The 25,676-nt window shown below is 39.3% G+C and overlaps 1 long non-coding RNA gene across 2 annotated transcripts in view; it reads left to right on the top strand.

Moving 5' to 3' along the window:
• LOC110395070 overlaps nt 1–25,676 on the top strand; it is a 35,288-nt gene that overhangs the window by 6,037 nt on the left and 3,575 nt on the right. The window contains exon 1 of one of the 2 annotated variants that reach the window (XR_002436138.1): nt 25,104–25,262. The exons of the other annotated variant lie outside the window; for it this stretch is intronic. This is a non-coding gene — a long non-coding RNA (uncharacterized LOC110395070). Of the gene's footprint in view, nt 1–25,103; nt 25,263–25,676 lie in introns of those variants that run through there. 2 annotated transcript variants of the gene reach the window in all.

Genomic DNA, 25,676 nt, shown 5'->3' with positions numbered 1-25,676 from the left:
CCGCTAGTATTGCTGATGGCAAAGCACACCAATATTTGAAGACTTCCAGCTGGCTACACTGTGTGTGAAAATGCAGGCTTGCAAATTCTAATAGAAATGGACTTTGCTTACTAATGATTTAGCTCATTTTCTAGTGCTAGTGAATGAACAAGTTAAAAAACATTATTCATGAAACTCCAGGTGCTGAAATGTGTTTATATTAGCAGCTTTGCCTAATTAGTTTCATTTAAAATCTCTGTGTGAGAGAATTAGGGAATACTAAAGCAGTGTTTTATTACCATTCTTTGTTTTACTAACTCTCAGATTAATTCTTTCAACCAGGAGCTAGTTATCTAACTTATTTAGCATAACACAAAGTTAAACCTCAAGGATATTGCATGTAAAATACTATTATAAATAGGTGTTGATAGCTCTCAATCAAGTGCAGAGAGAGCTTGCCACAAATTTCCGCAGTTAAATGTAAATAGTACTGACAGATAGGAATACATTATAAATTGTATAAAGTATAACAACAGGAATCTGAATACTATGAATAACTGAAACAAACTCTTAGAAAACTCAATGTTCTTTAGCAAAAATCTGTACACTAGACATTTCAATAACAGGTTTCAAAATAACATTTACACAGGAACTTAAGATAGAAAAATGCGTATCTTTAAAACTCTTAGGAAAATGTATTGCCCGTTTTACTCTATTTTCTATTTACTTCTATTTTCTTGTTATTAGCAAACTACATATATTTATACATGATTGTATTTTCAGTGGCAAACACCACAAGTATTCTTGGCAGCACTGGAGTTGATGAATTATGCTAATGTATTTGGGAGCAGTGGTTTCTCACAGGGCAAAAAAACTCCTAGAAGTGTTTTATCTCCTGAGCCTACTGAATGAAGGGGAAGAAGACTCACATCTGGGTAATGTGTTTGGAAATGCAGTATTGTAAGAAGTCAGAAGGAGGTAGGGAGGTCTTGAGAATCTGGACCCTCTTCTGATCAAACAGCCTTTGTGTATCTGTTTCCTCCTGAAGGCCTACCAGAAGTTAGAGTGCTGCTAGTACTGAAATATCTTCCTGAACTGGTAACTTAGGAATCTTGTAGCAGCAAATGCAAGCCTTACAGCTGTAACTGCAACACTAGTCAACAGAACTAACGCTCTGAGAAGATGCCACATACCTTCTTCATAAGAGCTTCCAGTTTTGAGTTCTTGCCTAGGACCTGGGAAGTGCCAATTCAACGTGAAGCTGGCCACCCCACTAGTGGACTAGAAAGGTCAAGAAGCAAAGAACTCTGTCTTGGAGTGTGTGCAGGCCTACTGGAAAGTCAGGTGGGAGGTTTTAAGTAACATCAACTTTTCCTATTAGTCATTATAGAGCACTACTCAGGTCTCCTCACTGAGTACCACATCTTCTGTAGAATATGATCTCCATAAATGGAGAACATATTTTACACATTCTAATAATCATAGAATCATTAAAGTTGGAAAAGACCTCTAAGATCATCTAGCCCATCCATTGACCCATCGCTACCATGCCTGCTGACTGTATCTCTCAGTATCAGATCTACATGTTTCCTGAACACCTCTAGGGATGATGATTCCACCACCTCCCTGCAGCAGCCTGTTTCAGTGTCTTGCCACTCTTTCTGAGAAGAAATTTTTCCTAATATCTAACTGGAACCTCACCCTGGTGCAACTTAAGGCCATTCTGTCTTGTCCTATTGTTAGTTACGTGGGAGAAGAGGCCAGCCTTCCCACCTCACTGCAACCTTCTTTCATGTAGTTTTAGATAGCAGTAAGGTCTCCCCTGAGCCTCCTCTTCTCTAGACTGAACAATCTCAGCTCCTCCCCATACGACTTGTGCTCCAGACCCCACACCAGCATCGTTGCAATTCTCTGGACAAGTTCCAGGGCCTCAGGAACTGTTAGAATTTGCATGGGCTTATTATTTCACCTCCGGAATTATGTATACTTCTTACCTGACGTGTGGGGTTGCTAACATCAGGCTTCTCCGGTTTTTAGGTTTCAAGGGAGATCATGACTTAATTAATCTTGTACTAATTATTTTCATACTGCTGATTCTCCATTAGCTTTAATCTCCAAAGTCTGTGGTCTAGAATTGCATGCATACACACACAAATATCTTATAATCACATAGAGAAATGTGCATGGCTCCCTATCAAATTTTATTTACTAACATCAGGTCTCATACTACTTTTCTAAATACTTTCACCTATACTACTCTGTTTATCTTTTAAATTTTTTTAAAAAAAAGCAGCCTATGTATTTTTTTTAACTAAAACATATTTAAAATTACCTACATATTTATATTTTCACTTGTTTTCCACAGCACCTCACTCTCCCTTTCCTGGGAAGCTTAGCTAGACACATTTTGAATATTAAATCCAGTACAACAATGGCATTGTTTTGATTGCACTAGGTATCCCACTACAATCAGGGTTCATGTTGTCATTTTAATTGCATGCTCCAATTTTACTGACTACCTTTCTGACACCAAAACTATTGATGTGTCATTTTAAAAGCTTGTTTTGCTTAGTCAGTGCTTTTGCCTTTGCTAAACAGAAACCTGGGTGTGCCTGTGTGTCCATAAACATTCTGAAGTCCATTTTAATCATAGACTGGGGATGAAATGATTTTGTCTTTTCTCCTTCTCTCAGAATTCATGGAAAAGTATTGTATTCTTTTTACCTGGGGGTATTTCTAACTTACCACTATTTTTCAAAGCTTTACGGCACAATTTAAGTACAGAATGTCTAATCACTAAAATTAAAAAAAGTCGTGTACTGAGGTTGGGATTTCTCTGGCCTGCAGTTTTCACCTCAGCTCCTTCTTAGACTTTCATCTTTGTCCAAACCTATATACCAATGATAAGTCTATTTCCGTTATTATTTAAGCATTCTCATAAGGGAAATTTGGTCCATACTCTGAACTTGGAAATAACAGCAGCCAACTCAGTAAAGTCCCATCTGTTCCCTTCTTTTCAGAGAATCTGTGTTGAAATAGGCTACATTAAGTCCAGCATCTCTCTAAAAGCTTCAGATTTACTAGTGTTTAAGAAAGTAGTATGGGCTAGGCCTGTCCATTCCAAATTACTCACCTTTCACACACTGGTTAAAATACTTTTTCAAAAAGAACTTTAAAAAAAAATAAAGCAAAAGGGACTCCCTTTACACGATCGTAGCAACAAGATTTGTAACAACAGGATTTGCATTTGTCTTTACTAGCAAAGATCACATATCTCATTTTTGATAAGTGATACAATCTCAACTGGAAATTAAAAAAGACTGAGTCTGCGTTATTGGAGAAATAATGTTCAGGTTATTCACAGTTCTGGGCAGCTTACTGCAATGTAGGGGCAGGTGAAACTGACAGAATTGTAAACTCCCAAATGTAGACCATTATCACTGCTTCTTGACCTAACCTATCCTCTGTGACCATGACAACACAGTGCATATGTAGCTGAGGAAACACTGTTTTCTCATTATCTGTAAAAGGCCACAGGCTTTGTACAGACCTCACAGTGCAGTCTCTGGGTTTGTCTAGATGTGTTTAGGCCTTGTTGGTTTTAGCCAACTTTACCCATAGTAGCAATTGCTTGGTGTCCGGTTGCCTGTTGCCTCTTTGTGTGTTGGCCTTGCTATGAGAGTGGCCAGGCAGGGGTTGGCACACCTGTGTAGTCACTGTGGGTCAGACAGCCCCACTGTGTTATTGGGTTAGGGGTGGCCAGCGTGCAGTTTTTGACTTTTAGCCTGGGAAAACTGAGAAGGAAGCAGTCTGTGGTAAAGAAACATAAAAATAGCCAATAAGATGTTGACTGGAGTAACAATAAATTCTTAGCTCTACCCCTAAAGTGTATTCCTTTCTGCTCTGAACAAGATTTTGAGTATAACCCATTTAATACAATGTGGCTACCACAGCTATGTGACCTCAATCTTCAGTTTGCTTGAATGGTCAGTCTTTCTGCTGCTGCAATTGCTGGTGAACTCAACAAAGCCTATTAATGTATCACCCTTCACAGCTAAATCCGGAGTGGAGGTGGCCAGTTGACTTGCTTTACTCTGGTCCCCTCTCACCAGTGGGGAGAAGTGTTATTCTGCTGGACACAGGCCTCCTTCCCTACATCTTCCAGAGGGGATGAACAAGCAACAAGCTTTGGTTTACTCCAGACTATCTTCCCTTACCCAGAAATTTTGAATAAGGGAGTCCTGGTCAATCCCCCAGAAGCAGGATTATCAGCTGTCAACATAAAATTTAAAAGTGAAAAAGGCTCTTGGAAATGAGATGGTGCCTGTCCTGTGAGCTTCCTTCAAACTTCCTTCCCCATGCAGCTGGGGGAAGTATTCTGTCAGAATGTTAGTAACTGTAGCATGAAATGTTGACTTGAACACAGTATGTTCTTACCCTATCCTGTTATCTCTTGTCAGCCCTACATGTCACATCAGAGCAGCCCATGTGTATACTTACTCTAGAAACAAAAGCAACTATGCTGACCCATTAGAAATTGCCAAACTTACCTGAGAAAATACTTCACTGTGAACCGCTCATGTCATAGCTTTGTAAGCAAAGAGCATCTAAAATGTATTCTAAACCATCTAATGATCTTGAATATTTCCAGTGAAAGACTTCTGGAAAAGGAAACAAAAAAAAAATCTTAGTAGAGGCAGAAGAACTGTCTGGGCTAGAAAAAGCACAAGTTGAAACTGAGATATTATAGACACATACTTATTATCTATACCACAAAATCACGTGACTCCAAACAACAAACTTGTTTTCAGATTCTAAAAATACACATTTGCAGCTCTGAAGAAAATGTTGACAGTTTCACCAAAGTGTTAACAACAAAGTAATGTTTGAGTTGCTCCACAGAACCTAAGCAATACTACTCAAAATAAATTTGATACTTTTCCACTGCTTTCTGTACATGATACGCAGGTATGTAGTACCTATCTGACGCCAGTACAGCTAGATGAAATTTTCATCACTCTCTTGTTATTCCTAAGGCAAGGGATGTCACTGATCTCTTTATTTCTGTGACTAGAGATGACTGGAATTGAAAGAACTCTGCCACTATTATTTGTGTCTTTGAACAGAGTGAATAACCAGAAGTTAAAATCCTTTTCTTGCTTTGTATCCAACTTTTCTTTCAACCTGTCAGGGATGATGAATATCATTGAATAAAGTGAGAAAGACAGAATTTGGAGGTAAAATTATTAATGTTATCAAATATTCCAAGTTTAGTAGATTGAACATATTTTTTTGAGACTCACCTAAAATGCAATTTTTGGACGTGATGAGCAAAACAGTGTAAAGTAAGGAAATTGTACCCAAAGAACTCAACAATCAACTGTTAACCTTTCCTTAGTTTCTCTTTTAAAGTTATTCCTTCAGGAAGTATGTCATCAGTGTCGTGAAAAAGTTCTTTGAGATGTCTTGTTATAAGGTTTCATGGATAATGCCATAGCAGATGGTAGAACTTTTTCCATCACTGGGACAGATGGTTCCAAGGGTATCGCATGCTGTTCTGGGAGAACACAAATGTGAATCTTTCTTCTTTGGCCAGAGACTTTTTAAAAAGCCATTTGTAACACCAACTGCATTATAATGGATATATTCTTTGGTCTCCATCTCCAATGATACCTTTGCCATGTCCTCAAGTACAGCACCTTACAGGGGTGTGATCAAACTGAAAGTTAATAATTAAGCACCACTCTGCAGTGTTCTTCTGAACAGGACAAACACTACTGTTGTAAAGTACGCTCATTCTGGACAACTCCTGTGTTTTCTGAGAGAAGCAACTGAATTTTAAATTTCACTGCCAGTCCTTCAATTGGTTTCATACTGCTTTTGGCAAATCACTTGGTCCACTGACAATGAGGAAATACAGGCAGGATGTACATGTGGCTGCTCTAAAGACTCAAAGTCTTCTAGCCCTGTCAGTCCTCCTACATCAGTTAAGCATTCCCAGTGACGGCCGGAATACCAGGGCCAGTGGCTGTAAGAGGAGAGTACCAGTTTTGCCTATTCAAACCAAAGCTTTCACTTTCAGAATCAGGCACTTCCTCCAGTGGCTGCCTTGGTGTGGGTTGTCCTTGGGCCACAGTCCTTGAGAGGTGTAGGTGCCTGCCTCCAGTAGCTGCCAGTTTGTTTCTGAATTTTCCTTAAGTAGGAGCACTGTGTGCCTCTTTGATTGGATAAACAGGCTCCTTATGTAAGCACACTTCTTCACATCCCACTCTCCCACCTTTAAAAAAAACAAAACATTTTCCTTTTCTATTCTGGCCAATCATCCATAGATGCATTCTGTATGTAATATAATTTGCTGATTTTCAAATCTGTCTTGACCACTTAGGAAAATGCATACAATTCTACTTTTCAACAAAATGGCTTCTTTTATGCTGATATGTTTGTCGTCTTCGCTTACGATCATCAATCAACTCTCAGTTTTAAGGAACACGTTGGAAGTGATATTCTCTAATGTTTGCTTGGGCAAGGGAAGGATTTTGTACCAGTTTAAATGTGACTCAGTGCTTGGTAAAGATTTTTATAGCTGTAGCTTCTGGCAGTATTAATTAGAACGAATTATAATGTGATAGACAGGTTTGGCCAGTTTAAAACGCTTAACAGAACTCCCTCTGTCTCCTTCAAAAACCAACTTGAGATTTTGGCTGCATTTGCATGTCTGAATTGTTGAACTCCTTGTATTCATGAATACAATAAGCTATATGCAAATTATATATTCAGAAGTTTACTTTGATAAGCACGTCTGTGTGTGTACAACATTACGAATGGTACAATAGTAAGCATAATAAATATTCAGGAGCTGCTCTTCATGACGTTACTACTAACAGTGATTTTTAATCTCAGCTTAAGGTTTTCTGGTCAGACTTCATTATTTATGCTTAAGTCACTTTTCAATGATCACAAGTGGTAATTTTAGGTTTCTATTTGACTGGAGTTTGTGCTAAGCTATTAATTGGAAAAATTAGTATATTTTAATGAAGTATTTTCTGTCATTATCTGCTCCAGTAGCTTCCCAGATCCCAAACAAAGGCACTTAATTAGTTGTTCAGTCTTTCTCTGGTCCAGTAAATGTTTTAATCAAATACCAGTAACGAGAGCCAGCAAGAACAATCCAAAAGTCAGTCTGCGTACGTCCTTAGAGAACATCACTACTTTTTCTTTCCTTCTCCACACACAGCTTCTTCATGAAAATCTAGCATTGTAGGTTTTTGTGAAAGGTATGTCAAAAACTCCTTTTTCTTTGTAAAATCAAGTCATTGTGTTTTACCCAGCCCTAGTACCAAATAATAGCCTCCAAAATTCACTTAACATAATCTTCAGCAGTATTAGCCTAATGGCAGCAAGCAGCAGTGTGAGTTAATTATGCAGTGTATGTTAATATACTTTTATAGAAGAACACAATCTTTGTATATGCAAAGACTTATTCTTTACCCAGGCATGCCATGCTACCAAGGCCACAAAGTTAAATATGCAGAATGTTAAATGATATCTTCTTGTCCTAAATGAAACAGCTGAAACAATGAAGACAAATCTCTGTTGGGAAGCATACATGGAAATTACATGAATAACTCTATATCAGTTTTCCGCTAGCGGACAGTGGAACTGAGGTGACCAAAAAGGGCTTGTCAATTCTCCTTAATTAAGTATTCAATTAATATTCAATTGACATATCTACTGCTAATTATTAGGTCTTCTTAACCATGATTAGTCTGCTGATTTGACTTTGAACTTCCTACATCCTGACCCTTGCAATTTCTGGGTTGGAAAACTGTGTTGTTATTTTAGTGTGGTTATTGCTCCCACTTTACTGTATGCTGAACTTTCTCACTGCAATACAATACATTTGATCCTCCTTGAATGCCATCTCCAGAAGCCTCAGAATGCATAGACCGAAGCTGGAACCACCAGCCCTGTGCTCATTCCATACTTTTCAACTTCCCAGGGCAGATTTATCTCTCTGCTTCTTGTGATAAGTGCAGAGGCAAGCAATAGGCAAGCTTATGTATCAGTTCTTTGTTGTTGCTCATCAACACATTCCCTCCAATCTCATCGGTTTTAAATGTGAACCATTACTTAGGTAAATACATTGATGCTAGTATTGATTATTGTTTTTCATAGTTAGTTAAAAGAGATAAATAGATGTCAAACTATAAAATACGTCATTTGAAATGACTATGCATTGTAGAATAATTTGAAATAAAAGATTTTCATTCCTCAATAAATGCAAAAAGACTCAGCAAGTAGCAGTCAGTTGTTGATAGAACTACTAGAAAGCCAGTTGCAGACTTAAAATCGTAGTATGTTGGTATTCATAATAATTTTGTTGATGACACCAAGCTGAGCAGTGTGGTTGATAGAGCAGAAGGAAGGGATGCCATCTAGAGGGACTTTGACAAACTTGAAAGGTGGATCCTTGTGAACCTAATGAGGTTCAAAAAAGCAAAGAGCAAGGTTTGAACTTGGGTCAAGATAATCCCAGATATGTATGGAAACTGGGAGAAGAACTCCTTAAGAGTAGCCCTGCTGAGAAGGACATAGGGGTTCTGGTTGATGAAAAACTTAATATGAGACAGCAGTGTGCACTTGCAGCCCAGAAGACCAGTGGTATCCTGGGTTCCACCAGAAGAGGAGTGGCCAGCAGGGCGAGGGAGGTGATTGTCCCCCTCCATTCTTCCCTCGTGAGGCCCCAGCTGGAGTACTGCATCCATATCTTGGGTCCCCAACAGGAAAGATGGGGTGCTTTTGGAGAGGGTCCAGGGGAGGGCCACAAAGATGGTGCAAGGGCTGGAGCACCTCTCCTATGAATATAGGCTGAAGGAGCTGGGCTTGTTCAAGCCTGGAAAAGAGAAGGCTGGGGGGAGACATCATTGTGGCCTTCCAGTATTTAAAGGGAGTTTATAAACATAAGGAAAATCAACTTTTTACATGGGTAAATAGGGACAGGACAAGGATAAATGGTTTTTGACCTTAAGGTTGAGGAGATTTAGATTGGATGTCAGGGTGTAGTTTAGTACTGAGAGAGCGGTGAGGTGCTGGAACAGGTTGCCCGAAGAGGTTCTGGATGCCCCGTCCCTGGAGGTGTTCAAGACCAGGTTGGATGGGGCACTTGGCAACCTGATCTAGTACATGATCTAGTGGTTGGCAACCCTACCTGTGGTAGGGGGTTGGAATTTGATGATCCTTGATATCCTTTCCAACCCAAACCATTCTATGATTTAAAACTGGCCATTCTATGATTTTTAACTTTTTTTTTTCCTGGCAAAATGATTGAAACATAGCGCTAATTAGGAGACTTAGATTCTATATAGTAAAGTGTGAACTGGAAGCATCCTCTGGAGGTAATCTTGCTCAAACAAGACTCAACTTCAAAGCAACATGAAACTTCAGTCTGATTATTGAGGATCATATTCAGTTGAATTCTGAAAGTCTCCAAACTTCATTAGATGATTTTTTTTTTTACATTATTAATTGCTTTATTCATTAGCTTTGTATTGGGAATAAGATCAAGGCAGGCAGGACTGTTTGGGTGTTACCTTACTGGCGGAGACCACATAACATCAGTAACAGTGTACTGGTAGTCTCCATATGAGTTAGTGATACATTAACTGTTTTGTCAAAGACCTCATCCCTCTGAAATTCAGGCACTCAGATGAGGAGTTCTATCTAGAGGACTCAGTCAACCTGAAGGCCTGGCTAAGTTCAGCATCAAGTAGCCATAAGAACACTGTAGTTGCAAAAAGTTATATGGAGTTCCCTCCAAAGAAGAGACAAGGGCTAACACAGGGCCAGAGAATGACAAGTAATCAGATCAACTGGAAAAACAAGGCACCAAACAAACAAACAGAAAACAAAAACAAAACAAACATAAAGATAGTGCTTAATCACTGTTGTTTCTTCCATCCCTTAGACTGCTTTTATTTCAGGTGCTTTTATGCTGTATTTGACTAGAAATCCTAGATCCAAAGAACTTTCAGCGGTACGTAGTTCAGGTCTGTAGCTGGCTGTTGGTGTGAAATACAGAGCTTTCCTCTTCCTGATTCATACCCTAGACTTGAGCCCAGTTGTGCTTTGAAGTTTTGAAAGCTGAATCTGTTCCCTTGTTGGTGTTAGCAGTACACAACTCAGTGTGAGCTCTGGGCACTCTCACTTCCTCTCGTACACTATAGAGAAAGCACAATGTGGCTAGACATTCAGCATCTATCTCAGATACACTTCTTCCAAGAAATAGTCAAGATTCTGCAGGACTCTCTAACTCAGTCTGTAATCCAAGTGTAGTTTTTACTATGCATGTATCCTTCTTCCAAACATTTGCATAAATCATTCCAATCTCATCTGCCTCATGGACTGGAACCAAGGGTGAAATACTGTTTTGCATCTGCATTTGTTTCCTTTTTGCAAATCTGCTCTAAAGGCTGGTGAATTCTGACTGAAAAGGCCAGGCAGGGCTGAGGGAGCAGACTATTACCCTAATGGAACATTGCCTCACACTTTGTGGTTTTGCTCCAGACAATTTATGTGCTTTCCCTGAAGTAAGACTGCGTTCATTTACCATCACTATTACTACAGTGGCTAAGAATAAATCAGATTCTCTCCTGGTTAGGCTGCTATCTGATAATCAGTATAAAGAATCCACAGTGGAGAATTTTTATCCTTCATAATGATATTTTCACTCTTCCTTCTTCCCTCTGCTTCCTTTTATTTCACAGACTAACCCCTTTAAGTAGTTACAGAGGCACCACTTGCAAAAACTTACATAAATGGAAGGGACTCTCATCATCTTCCCTCATAATTAAGAGCAGTGTCACCTCAGACAACAATCAGCAGCAACAGCTGCATGAGAAGTACCATTCTGAGCATCAGAGGCTGTGCCACAGTAATCAGTACGTCATTCTCATTAGGCCTTTCTTCCTTACCTCAGCAAGTTAAGAATTGACCAAGTAGGTCAGGAAACTTGCCGTGCTATTTGCTATTCTTAAATAGTTTTTTGAGGTGTGTCTGGCAGCACTACAAAGAATAGCGAGATCTGAAGTCTGTTTCATGAATTATTGGGTGATAAGTTGAAAGAACTCCTTACTTCTAAAACTAGGTTGGCTTCTTATTAAGGAAACCTGTCATAACCATGCTGCAACTGGCAGTTACGTACCCAGAGAATAAGAACTTATTTTTGATGCATTTCATAGAGCTTCTTTCCTCTTCCAATGCATGTTTCCCCACTCTTTTCCTTGCAGGTCCCTGAGCTCTCTAGAAGGTTATTTTAGGCAGGGTAGGCTGTTTTCAGAGTTAGTTCCCAATTCTCCGACCCTGGAGGTATTCAAGAAACATTTAGATGTTGTATTGAGGGACATGGTTTAGTGGGAAATATTGATGATAGGTGGATGGTTGGACTGGATGATCTTAGAGGTCTTTTCCAACCTTGGTGGTTCTATGATTATATGATTCTATACCTCCCATGGATTTTTCTTCACAGCTTTCAGAGGATGAACTGTACTGCTTTCTACTAAAAATACTAGGATTCTTCTGCCACCACCACAGCCCAGAATCGAGGCCTGATGTGTGGGAATGAACCAATGCTTTTATCTCACCACAGTTGTGTTCCACAAAGTCCCACCAATCCCAGTGTCTTGAGTCAGGATTTTCTTCTTCAAGGCTTGGTTGTCTTCCTGCACTCGACATAACATGCTACAGGGAATTCAGGAAAGTGGAAAGAAGCACTGCAGAAGCTTAAGACATCTGGATTTTGGAATACTGTCCAGCTTGTCATGTCTTGACCAGATGAGAGACTTTTCTGTAAGTCTGTCAGAATTAGAGAAAAACAAAACTCATCCATTAGATTTTGGCTCTTAGGAAGGCATCTCCTTTCACACATCCGCAGTATTTAGCCCTTTAAAGGTTGATATTGTATGGAAAATTTCAGAATAATTTAATAATCAAGTATTAATGATAATTGAAAACTGTGGAAAATTAGGGCACAGAATAAAGGGGCACAAATTTTCCAGTAAAAGAAAGACAGTAACTGACTTTTTTTTGTTGAACCCCACATATGATTCTCAGGAAAAAAAAATCATTTGTTCCATTTACTCAACAGTTCATCACAAGGAATCGCTGTGGTAATAAATCCCTGCCTCTCAAAGAAGATGAAATAAGTCTGCCATACAAATAATACTTAATGCAAGTTAAAGTAACTGCAGGTTAAAAAAAAAATTAAACTAAGGCAAAATTTTAACAATACCAGTAGGAATAGTGAATCAGGATTGAAAGACCCATCATATGTCAGGGTAAAAATTGATAACATGAAAAAAAAGCAGTGGATTTGTGTTTTGCCTGTCAGATTTGCTTCCAACTTTCCAAAATGTGCCACTGCTGTCAGCAATTGCGATTTGTTTTGTGCTGTTGTTAAAGCTGCTGTGTTGCCATCAGTGCAGAAACAATTACTTCAAGCTTCCTTTCAGTGCAGTATGCGATTACAGGAGCAGGGACTGTGTGTGTGTACGTGTGTGTATGTAAGCAGATGAGTATGTCATCAGGAGTATGGGAGGCCCGAATCACTGCTCTAACAAACTAGCTGAAACTGCTTAACAAAGCTACCATGTTCTCAAATGTTAAAAAAAAAAAAAAGAGTAAATTAATTATTTTGCTTTCCAGTGCTGTTCAGTGAAACTGGACAGGTATGCAAGTTCATCTGTTCCCAAAACTAAAGTGGCAATAAAATCACATAAATCTAATCTTTCTCATCCAGAATCCCTGGTTCTTACGTTTACACTTCCTGAGCTCCAAGCTACTTTTTACAGCATAAACACTCAAGAGTTCTTGCCTATAAGAATTCAAAATTTCAACTGTCACGCTGTAATTGTCCTACATCTCTGTTTCTCAACTCTTTCCCAGAATCCCAGAATGGCTGAGATTGGCAAGAACCTCTGGAGAACATCTCGTCCAGCTCCCCGCTCAAGCAGGGCAACCTAGAGCAGATTGCACAGGACCATGTCCTGATATCTTTTGAATGTCTCCAACGGGGAGACACCAAAACCCCTCTGGGCAACCTGTGCCAGTGTGTGGTCACTTTCACAGTGAAAAAGTGTGTTCTGATGTTCAGAGGGAATATTTTGTGCTTCAGGTTGTGCCCGTTGCCTCTTGTCCTGGCACTGGGCAACACTGAAAAGAGCCTGGCTCCATCCTCTTTGTCCTTCAGATATTCATACGCATTGATGAGATCCTCCCAAGCCTCCTCTTTTCCAGGCTGCACAATTTCAGCTCTCTCAGCCTTTCCTCATAGGAAATATATTCCAGTCCCTTCAGCATTTTCATGTCCCTTTGTTGGATTTGCTCCAGTCGTTTCACGTGTGTCTTGAACTGGGGAGCCCATAACCAGGCACAGTACTCCAGGTGTGGCCTCATCAAGGCTCAGTAGAGAAGGATCACCTTCCCTGACCTGCTGGCAACACTCTTCCTAATGCAGCTTAGGATACTTTTGGTTCTCTTTGAAGTAAGGGTACACTGCAAGTTCATATTCAATGTGTTTTCCGTTAAGACCCCCACATCTTTTTTGGCAAAGCTGCTTTCCCACTGGTCAGCCTCCAGCATGTATTAATGCATATCTTTCTGACCACAGGACCACTTCTTCCTCATCACAGTCCTCGCTCTCATCTGCTCCCACCCCGCTCAACTTCTTCTTCCACTTAGAGCTCCCTCCACACTTTTGCTCTCCACCCACTTCTTCAGCCTACGTGTCTACTGTCTGCAGTTACACTGCAACTCCTTCTCTTTCTATTTTTAAATTTGCTGATAATTCTTCCTTCCTCCCCCAACCAGGGACTCAAATTATTCTCCAGTACCCATTTGTCATTGATTCCACCTTCTTTCTTGACTTTTCCCACAGGAAAAACAAAAGCTGGCTCTAGGCTGCAGCTATGAAAACTTGCCTGTATGTATTCAAAGAAAAGAAAAAGAGCAGTTGACTGGGAAAAAAAAGATGTATGATAGCCTGTATTATACAAGTAGGCATTTTCTTGTGAGCCAATAATTATTATGATCAAGGCAGAATCTGTACAAGGCTGACTGGAACTCTTTCAATTAAGAATGAATGCCAACACAAAGTTTGAAACACGCAGAGATTTAATACAGTTTATTTCTTTTGTCTTATATCTATTCCTACAAATAAGAATTAACACTTTTGGACAAAAGAGGGAAACACTGCAGTATTTTTCAATGAGCTTTTATTTCATTTTGCAGCAAATCCTGTCAAGCAGATGTACTGAGTTACCTGCCACTTTGCCAAATGAGCTTTTTTCTTTCATCCCTGCAATTCACTTCATCTCCAGCAGTCTACCCAAGAATATAGAATTTAGCACAAAACTGAAGCATGCATAAAAGAAAGCCAAACTCCACCAAAATGTAGGACTCTTCAGTTTCATTACATGCTCCAGAAAATACTGATCCTTTTCATTTAGTTGGTGTGTTGCTTCCATTTCAATTTGAAAACAGAATGGCTTTCCAGAGAAAAATAATTTCTTTTGTGCCAGTTGGCTCAGTATTTCAAAATACAGAATTCAAAGAATTATATTGCATATGGTTTTGATTAGAAAAGTGCTTTTTCATCAAATTCTGTTAAAACTTGAAATGGTGGGCACAAGACTCAACAGTGCCCTGTCTTATCCTCAACAGGATAAGACAGCAAAAGAAATTCCCCAGAAAACTAGCAAGTTTCTCAAATTAGTGCAATCAGATCACAAGGCTGTGAGTGAATTGCACTGTATAATGAAAGGGTTGTTTGAGTATTTCTCTGTTCTTTTCTTCTCTTGTTTAGGCCTAGGAAAGAAAAATGAAGAATAAAGAAGCAGAACTAGGAGAAATCTTTATAATAAGGTTGTAAATATGTGGAGATTGAGTTTATAGCAATGAAAAAGAGGCAAGCATGGAGAAAAGGCTGAAGATATGCTTGTAGCAGACTGTTGTCTAGTTACATATGCATATTTATATCTGTTGTCAGGCATATGTGCTTACTGAAATTACGTTAGTAGATAAAATCAACAATGGACAATATGCAGATGACCAAAAGGTCAAGAATAGAGTCTGGGAAGACTCGTTAAGTGTAGAGAAAATAATAAAAAGGTTGAGGTCTGGCTGCAGGCACAAAAGATTATTTCCAGAAGACAGACACCAAAAAGAAATTAACTTATGTAGCTTTCCCAGTGTAGTCACTGGAAAAAAAGGAGATAGACTGATTCTTGTAGGAGACTGAAGCTCCTTCATCTAATGCTGAGAATATATTGTTTTTTGAATATTTTACTTAGTGTATGCTTTTCTATTTCTAGATTTCCATTGAAAATGGTTATGCATTGCTTTATATTCCATAATTTCATATCTTTTTCTTTTTTAATGTGAACTCTGCTGAAATGAGATCTTATAACAAAAAAAATGATGTTGCTTATTTGAAATAAAATAGTTACGGAAGCAAATGGGTTATAGTTTATGCATATAGTTATGAGTTCTTAATCAATAGGTCACTGTTTGTTTGTTTGTTTTCCATTTGAAGATACTCTCTACATTCCTGGGCTTTGTTTAACTTAATATCTTTAATGTGGACTGAACTTCCCAGTAGAAGTTCCTGCCATCTCTCTGGATGACTCCCTCTTCACCTACACTCTATTTTTAATAGAAGATGTGGTGGGTGGGAAGAAGTAAACAATTCCACTAATTGTGGTCTCAAGTAATTTAACATTACACAGTCGATGCCATTAGCACCAACAAATCAGTATAATCAGCACAATGACCATACACATGACTGCTTTTAAATTTGAAGGTTTGTGTGTGTTTAGTGTTTGTGAAAAGTAGCATATTGACAGTGTCAGAATCTCTCGTCTTCCACTTCTCTACAGAGGAGTTACGTGGAGGGGGTGGTGTACATGAGGCCCTCTCTTCCTTAACAATGACATAACCCTTTCCTGGTAGCTGATCACCTGCTGCCCCTATATTGCACATGAGATCATGTTCAGACTGAGGATATTAAGACACAGGTTTTCTGCTTTTGCCAGTCTTGGGTTTCTGGGCCTCGTTAGCACAACATGGGCATTTCCAGAGCTGCAGACATTCTGCCATGGTGATCAGAACGTATGCTGCAGAGCAGCCAGGAATGCTAACAAACTCCTGAACATAAAACACCCATCTTATCTTTTGTTTAGCACTGTAATGGTGCAATTTACAAGTGTGATATTGATTTGGAATAAACCCTGTGTATCTGACATTTATGGGGTTCCTGCAGATGAAGGCCAGTATAAACTTGAGTGGGTGTCAGCTTTCAATCTCTGCATGGTTTTCTTGATGTAGGAATTGAATGCTGTTTCTGCATTAGATATCGAAAATGGAGAATTGATCTTAAGAAGTAGAGCACAACGTATTATGTAACTTGCCCTTAGAAACAGCTAGTTTGAAAAGGTAGAAATACCATATATTTCAGTAACATATTTCAGAAATACAGTTGTTGAATTATGTGATTAATTCTCACTTGTAAAACTGTAATAGTTGTGAATAGTATGGGAATAGTATTATGGACTAGAAAGCATGTTCTAAGGCTATTCTTTTTGGATAAGAGACCCTCAGCAAAAGAAAAGCAGACTTGTCAAACATCAAAGAAGCCAGGGCCTCCACACAAAGGCCGAATTGCCTCACTCTGTGGGTAGGTTGGGATATGACAGGCAGGCATCAGGATGCCCGTCTCTATCCTCCTTCCATACTTATCTCTATCCAAGGATGAACATGTGTCCAGAAATAATGACCGAGTGCTGAGTAAGCAAGTGTTAGAAGTTAATTAATTAGCAATATACATGCTTAGCTAGCAACAATTTATGTTCAACCAGTATCTGTATGTTTAGTTGAGTGTTGGGAAGATTGTGAACCTGAAGTACTCAGCCAATGAGGAACCAGGGGAGGAAAAGATAAGCATCGGGTAATAGGGCATAAAAGATGTAACACTGCTTTCTGCAGGCGCTCCTGCTTGCAGGACGCCCACCATTGCAATTGCGAATTAAATCTGCTTTTATCAGAGATACTGTCCTGATAAATTATTTGGGTATTTCCAACATTGGCAAAGGGAGAGACAAACCTTCAGCCCCCTGGCCACTTCTGTCCTCTGCCATCTTGCTGCATGAGGAGGCATATACTGACCCTTCAGGGATAGAAGTACCATGCTTGATTCAGGAGTCATCCCACCAGCTGCTAGTTGGGGTTGGCTCTCTCTGTCGTTGGCATGCAGGCTAGAAGATGCACTGCAGAAATTAATCATAAATACACTGACAGTCTCTAAAGGCTTTGAAAACTAAACTGCTTCTTCCTCCTCATAGAAGGATGTAAGGGACAGGTAATAAATCACAAAAAGGAATAATGAAGGAGAGCAACATATGTATATATTTTAAGATGTTTAAGAGACTACTTTTCTCAGAATATCTATTTTGATACCTAGCTGCAGGAGCTAAACTCAGCACATCTTTTTACTGTTCTTTGCATCATTTTGCAAAATTGGAGTGTTCTGCTGGAGCAGTCCTGAATTATGCTGCATTTTCCTAATCACTTCTATGCGGAGCAATTCAAAATATTAATTTGAATGTGAAAATGCTCACAAGAGAGTGAATTTTCTGTTTGTCAGTAAACAGAACAGAGGGAAGCAGTCCCATGGCCTTTTGTTCATTTCTTTCAAGACTGTCAGCTGTGATTCAAGATGTCAGAACTAGTAACAGAAAACATTTAATTGTGGATTTCAGAGCCTCCAAAAATCCCACCCAACAACAAATGTAGGCATATCTGGAAAGCTAATGTCTTAAATTGTTTGAAAAAATATATTTTTAGCCTACTGATGTTTTAGTAGCGTCCAGAAACCCTCATTTCATAGTTTCAGATTCTTTCTTCTTTGATAACTAGATTCTCTAATGCCTGTTCAATGGTCTGTACGATTATGGAATGTGGTAGAACAATGTGATTGGCTTGCTCATAGTTTAATGTATGCACAGTGCTACTATGCAATGAGTAGTGACTGTGCTTCAAGGCAAGAAAGTATATCTTAGCTTTTAGTGACTGCCGAGCTCCAGATTAAGTGGAGGCCTTTGGAGGGGGCAAGAGTCCGCTTCCCTTGGAGCTACCCAGCACACAAGCTTGGAAGGACAAGACCAACAGCATCAGGGAGAGCTGGGAGGCTTGAGAAAATGGAAGTGTTTTCATGCAGCATAGTGCAGGCCCAGACCAAGCTTTACAGCTGACTGCAAAGAAGAGACATTCCTAGAAGTGCTGAGGTAGTTGTGCCTGGCGTGCTCAGCCCAGGAAGCTACTGAAGAGGAGCTGAACTGCAAAACAAATCAGGGAAGACTGCCCCACCCTACAAAGAGCCAGACAGAACAAACTGGGTTCTGTGCTGAGTGATGGAGCAGAGTGACGTTAAATATTTTTGTCTGCTAATGCCATCCAACTTAAAAGTTCAGAGGAATTTGACTTCTAGGTAACTCCTGTATGGGAATGCTTCTGCTTCAAGCTGATACTTCATCACAGTTAATTTACTTTCTACTCCTGATATATGTAGTCATGGAATTGCATCCACATTATCAAAAATACAATAATAGGAACATTTACTTGTCAGCTGAACAAAGCCAAAGGACTCAATGATTGTGAAAACTGAGCATGTTGTAAATGTAAATAAGACCAGTACTGGCAAGGTTTGATGTACTGCTGGCATTTTGTGCCTGGCCAGCTGCAACTATCAAGGGAATTTTTGTGCTATACTCACAATAAGAAATTAAATCTGAATGCATTTGTCCTAAAAAATAAAACAGACTTCTCTTATTTTCTTTGCCAGAAAATCATATGACAAACAATTCTGTCTCAGAGGAGCTGAGCTTCTTTGAATGGGAGAAAGGGAAGGCAGGCTAACTGAAGTCAGAAAGTATTTGCTCTGTTACCAGTGGAGAGGATGGAGAGAAGGCAGTAATGATATGCAGCAGGAAAAGATCGGTGTGTTACAGAGAGGGAAGATTTTATGCAATTGCATATTCATAGACTGGAAGAGGCTTGCATAGATGCTCATTCATAGCTGCCAGGAACATGTGTGTGAGTAGTGGAGGGATGGTAGTTGTGTGGTTATACCTATGTGCTTGGAGAACGAGCTATCGCAGTTTGGTAATGGTTCCATTTAAATTTTAATTCCATTGCAGGAATTGCTAAAAAAAAAAAAAAAAAAAAAAATCACAAAAAAACCCAAACCAAAAAAACATGTCTGTGAAGTTCAGCACAAAGAATCATTGAAGAGAGTTCTCCCAGAGGCTATCAGGAAGCCAATCACAGCAGAAGCTCACCAAAACTCAAGCAACGAAGTAAAAAAGCATGTCTTTGCTAGTGTTTTTCCCAGGACAATAAAGCCAAAGAGGTGCTTCTGACAGGAGAAAGAGATACTTAGCATTACTGTTCAGATTCTCAGTGTTTTTGTCTCTGTCACAGAACTTTTATGTCACAGTGAACCTAAGCACAAAATGAACTGAGATGGCAAGCTTTGTACCTCCTCCTTTAACAGCATGAAATATAGATCGTGATCTCCTGGGATGTTAGCAAGTGGAGGCCTTCAAAGGTGTGCAGGGTAGCTCAGTGCCTTGTTCAAGTGACTTTTGAAACTTTTTAAGGATGGAGAATCCAAAACATTTCTGGACAACCTGACATTTACAAAGATGCAAAAATGTTTCTTTCTTTACATGAAATAGAACAAATAATTGCATATTGTAAAGGACCACCCCAGTCTAACAATAAAACACTTGGCCAGTTCTCTGGTAAGTTTTGATACTATTAAAAATCATTTTTTTCCCTTTCAATAGCATGTATTTCACTACTGATTCTTTTCCTGAATTTATTCTGTAGTACGATATTTGTCACTGCCACATCCACACAAAAGTGGGTATCATACCTACTACATAGCTCCTCACTTCTATATTTAAAGGGATTCAAATGCAGCGTTTGAACAGAACCTGAATTTGCAGGAGGATTAAGGCAGGATTTTCTGCTGTCAGAGAATCTTTGCGCTCAGAGCTCCCAAGCTGCTGAAATTTTCTTTTCTTCCAGAAAGGGCCATGCCCACAGTCACAAATGCTCCTTCAGAGTCTAAGATCTCAGTGGAATTTTTTCAAGTGGTGCTGCCCTGGACATGCCATAATTCATGCAAGAAGGGTTTGCACTGTATGTGGTACTTCCACGTTAAAAAAAAAATCAGGCCTTAGCTGGGCATACCCTGTAGTTACTGATAAATAACCTTATTTTCATGGCAAAGAAAGTTACCGTACAGTGTTATCTACCTCTGTGATTTTTCAGGTAGATAATCTTGAAAGAACTCAGTGATCTTGTCTGAGTGAATTGCAAACTGACTCTAGATGTTACCTGATGTAATTGGGTACAGGGTGGCTCCTGAGATCGGAACTTTGCAGGTTGTTAGACTGCAAATTCAGGCACTTTTCACCACGTCCATCATGTACTAAATATCCTAGAGTACATATTCTTTGCTGTGAGGTTTTAAAAGGCCCTCAGAACTGTCAGTTCCAGACACCTCAGAGAACAGGGAAATTAAGTCAGTGCTTTGCATCTATCAAAATCAGGCTACTAATGAAAGAGTTATGTGAAAATGCATTTTGCTGAACTTAATATTTTTTACTGTGTTTCATATGACTCCAAATAGGATTGTTAGTCCATTGAAGACTGTGGCTTTTTGTCGTCTGATATCTATATGTCACTGAGGCCACTATCTTCTCTTTTCTTGGAATTAAAAACAAATTATTCTATTTATAGACATTTGCACTCTTTTATTGCTACTGGTGCACATTCTTTATCTTTAGACACCTAATTAATCTTCACGTGTAGTTTCTGTCTCATCCATTTATCACTCTATTTTCCGTTCTTATGAGAGCTATATTTTCTTTCTCAGACCTTGTCAACATTTAGATTTGGAACATTCAGATTCTGTTAGTGCATCAGGTTAGAAAACTACATGAAGTTTTGCTTCATATTTTGACAGTACAGTCAAGTTGTATGTTTTTAGAAGAAGACATGAATGCTGTCCCAACCATTTATGTTTTGGCAGAAATCCTGATGTCAAACAGGCATTCTGATTTGCGTCAAGACTGTTGTCTACTTTGCACCATATGGACAAAATTCAAACGATTTTGCTTTGTCATCATTTGATAGTTCTTGCGCATTTTGTAATATTAAGTCAATCCTGTTCAAATGCCTAAGTTATATTTTAGGGGGAGAAGATAAAAAATTATTTGAGTTCTATTATTTGTTATCAAATTAACCCAGTTTTTTTCCTTTCCTCTTTTAAAATGCAGTTTAAAATACTGTCCGCTCAAATATCTCTTTATATTCTGTTAGTAGAAAGACTATGAAAAAACTGATCAGAACTGGTGAGATTACATTTTCCTGGCATATATTCTAAATATGCATTATAACTATTAACATCAGTTTTCAATTAGATTAACAGAAACAAATCAATGGGAACTGACTAAAAAAAAATTCTACAGTACTCCATTTCACAGAATTTGAATGACAATTTTCATTTCCAATTCATGTCTTATTAAAATGATTTTAATGTCCTTATCTCTCCCAAGGAAGAAAAAAATGCATAAACTAGATTTATCAATATGATATGATCAATATAATAATTCTTTTTTCCTTGAAAAATATCCCAAATCACAGTAAAATAAAGCAAAGAAGAACTTGCTAAATAGTAAAATGAATCTTTTAGGCAAATGCTTAAAATCAAATCAGTTGGACAGTATACAACCTACTATGCCCTGGCGAGATTGCATCTGAAATATTGTGTCCAGTTCTGGGCTCCTCAATTCAAGAAGGACAGGGAACTGCTTGAGAGAGTCCAGTGCGGAGCCACAAAGATAATTAAGGAAGTGAAGCATCTCCCTTACGAGGAACGGCTGAGCGAGCTGGGTCTCTTTAGATTGAAAAAGAGGAAACTGAGGGATGACCTCATTAATGTTTATGTAAAGGGTGACTGTCAGGAGGACGGAGCCAGGCTCTTCTCAGTGTCATCCAAAGACAGGACAAGGGGCAGTGGGTGCAAGCTGGAACACAGGAGGTTCCACATAACTATGAGAAAAAACTTCTTCATGGTAAGGGTAACAGAACACTGGAACAGGCTGCCCAGAGAGGTTGTGGGGTCTCCTTCTCTGGTGACATTCAAAACCCAGTTGGACACGTTCCTGTGTGACTTAATCTAGGTGTTCCTGCTCCAGTAGGGGGATTGCACTAGGTGATCTTCTGAGGTCCCTTCCGATCCCTGACATTGATTCTGTGATTCTGTGAGAATGTACGTGTGTGTGTCAGACTTCTAGAATTCCCAACACAAATACTTGATATCAAATTCTGGTTTTTGCTTTTTCTTATTCTAACAATCTGTGAAAACCTTCCTTATGTAATATACTGATTTCAGCCAAGGGTTCTACAGGATCAGGACAGATGACCAGTTATGAGATACATGCAGCTTCATTTTGCTCAGCCATCCTTTCATAGTAGGGGAGTCATGCTCTGATCAGACACTGTAAGTATATTAAACTAGTGCCTTAGAGCTCTTCTGTTTCTCAGTGGCAGTCCTGGTTCTTAGGGGTGGCTGTGCTCATTAGGGCCACTGAAACATTGTGCATATCAATCATAATTTTCTTACTCTCCCTGCCTGCTTACCATTTTTTCTCTGAAATGTTGATGGAGGCCAAAAGCTGATGGTACAGAGCCATCACACTCCTCATATAGAACATCTGGAGGTGTTCCCTCTGTAGAGCATTCAGTTGTTTACTGTTTAGACCAATTTTAACTCAATTCATTCATATCCTACTGAGTATATAAAGTACAACTGAGGCAGAACAGAGCCAAAACCACGGCCTGTTGTTAATGTAACTATCTGAATGTTCTTGCTTTGCATTACAAAGAGGACAAATAAATCAGTACTTGAGAAAATATATTTTCATAGAATGGCTGTTACTAGTACAAGCTGAACAATGATTAAATAAGAAAGCCGTTCCTCCAGTAAGTGGGCAGCCTAACACAAACCTTTCTTTTTCTGCCTTCATATTCTTTCCCATTCCACCTTCTACCTCTCTCCTTTCTTCTGCTCATCTAATATGTAATGCAGTGCTTTTCAGGGAGCTCTTCCCATGGCTCTCCCTGCACAGAAATATTGAATTACAGACTTGTAGAGGTTGGAAGGGACCTCTAGAGATCATCTAGTCCAATCCCCTTGCTAAAGCATGTTCCCTACAGTAGTTTGCCCAGGAAAGCGTCCAGTCAGGTTCTGAATATCTCCAGAGAAGGAGACTCCACAAACTCTCTGCGTAGATTATGTTCTTGTTTGTGACCATTGCCCCTTGTTTCATTGCTGGACACTACTAAAAAGAGCCTGGCCCCACTCACTCGACTACCACCCATTAGATACTTATAAGCATTGATAAGATCCCATCTCGGTCTTCTCTTCTCCAAGCTGAACAGTCCCAGCTCTCTCAGCGTTTCCTCATAAGGGAGGTACCCTTATACTGAGGAACCCTGAGGAACCCAGCATATCTCTGAAGCAAATTCTATTTAGAGTAGAAGTCTAATCTATGGGACCTCCAGAGGTCCTTTTCCACTGTAATTTTTCTATGATTTTTACAGTGAAGTTTTAACCTAAGAGGACTGACGCTGAGTATATGTAATATTAACAGCATTATGAAAAACAGCATTACAGAGGAGAACTGTTAATAGGCTTTGACAACTGTATAGAGATTGCACCATTGTGCAGTCCTCTCTTTTTCAGTGTATTCAAAAACAGTTTAATTTTCCTAATACTATTGTGTTCCCAACAGAGACATAATGATCTGCAGGCTTGTAGTGAGGAAACTGAAGGAGACTAGTGAAGATCTTTGCAGCTGTGGCATTCAGAAACATTTATCAGTTTATAATTACTGAAGCAAGCAATGTGCCTTTTATCAAACTATTTTCAGCAGCCTTGAAAGACACACAACCAAAAGAAAAGAGTTTAAGCTTTTAAGTAATTTTCCTTAGCCCCTATGTACAGCAGTTGTTTAATGCAAGGAAACATACTGTTTCTCTAAAGCAGATGCTATCAAAACCAAATGAGGATAAAAATATACTCAGACCAGAGACAGGAAAATGCTAGAACTCCATGTGTTCGAGGCAAGAATTATCCCTGCAAAGATAGCAGTATCTCCTTAATGTTGTGTTCTTGCATAACTCATTACAAATGTGTACAGAACATTCTTTTTTGTTTTATATAACCATAGGAACAACTAAGGCAGGCTCAAATCAATCTCTCTCTGTTGCTAATAATTAATAGATAGATCTCATTGCTGCTTGAAGACAAATTGTATAACCCTGTAACAGGTAGCTGAAGTTTACAGATGGAATACATTGCACTCCCTTAAAAGGGCTGTGGGAGGCTGTAGGGAGAAGTGTGGTTTCTGTGTCTGGATTGTTACGTTGGGATGGGGAGGGGGGGAAAGCAGTGGAATATTCATCTATTCTCATGAGGAAGTTAACAGGCAGATTTAGGAAATGTTTTTTGGTCTTGAAGCTGACAGGAGGAGGTGTATAGTAAGAATCTGGGAGTCAGTAAAATAGTTGTATGCTAAGATATGTCAGGTAAAAGCTAGGACTTGGCTCAAGCTCCCTACAGATGCAGAGGGTTAACACAGTACTTGCTGCAGCTAGGAATCTGATGAAGCCTGTTAGACTGTTAGAGAGCAGGGCTGGAAGGGGCTGTGAAAGGACACAGCAGGAAGAGGGACGTGTGTTTGTAGATCTTTCTGCTTAAAGATCTTTTGCTTGAGTAGTTGTATGAGTGTAGCACCCACAAGGACTTTTGGTGGTCACATTAAGGAACTGGTGCAGGCAGAATTGTGTCAGAAGTCTGACCAGCCCACTAGGAGGTAAGAAACAGTGCCAGTCCCTAAGATAACTATATTCCAGTGGGTATGTCTGAAGGGCTGTGTTGTCCCCTTCTAGCTGTGCCTTGGCTGTACTGTGCTATGCCATATCCATGGAAACAAGTCAGCATGTCGCTTCTCCCACAAGTTAGGGAGTGAGTAAAATTTGTGAGCAGGAATGCTGTCTTTGTCTGACTGTCCGACTTCATCCATGCCCTCAGACATTGTCCACGCCCTCAGAGAAGATTATTCAACCCTGCCTGAACAACAGAATATAAGTTTTCTCAGGTAAATACGTGCCTTTGAATCATCCTACCATTTTAAACTGAATAAAAGCATCTGTTGTCCATATCAGTTAACTCTGGGCTGTACTGAGTGAGGTAAGCGTGCAACAGGTTTTCTCTCTCCAAACTCATGTCTCCAATACACAGGTTAGAAAAGTTATTGTGTTTGCATCGGCACTTGATAAATAACTAATTTCTCTGTGTAGGCAAGTGGAAAGAACAAACAAAGATTAGATCACTGTTCTGTTCTATTACAAAGCGACATTATTAAACCTAGCTTTTTTCCTCATCTGTCCCTCAGAAGCAGGAAAAAAAAACCACCATGAAGACGTCACTAGTCTTTGAGTTATTCAGAGTCTGCGTCCTCTGAGCAACTGTCTGAGTATGGGATGTGCTACAGTAAATCACAGAAAGTGTG

The sequence above is a fragment of the Numida meleagris genome, chromosome 2 (assembly GCF_002078875.1).
Source record: "Numida meleagris isolate 19003 breed g44 Domestic line chromosome 2, NumMel1.0, whole genome shotgun sequence".
NCBI classification, from domain to species: Eukaryota; Metazoa; Chordata; class Aves; order Galliformes; family Numididae; genus Numida; species Numida meleagris.
This window is presented reverse-complemented; position numbering and strand designations above follow the sequence as displayed.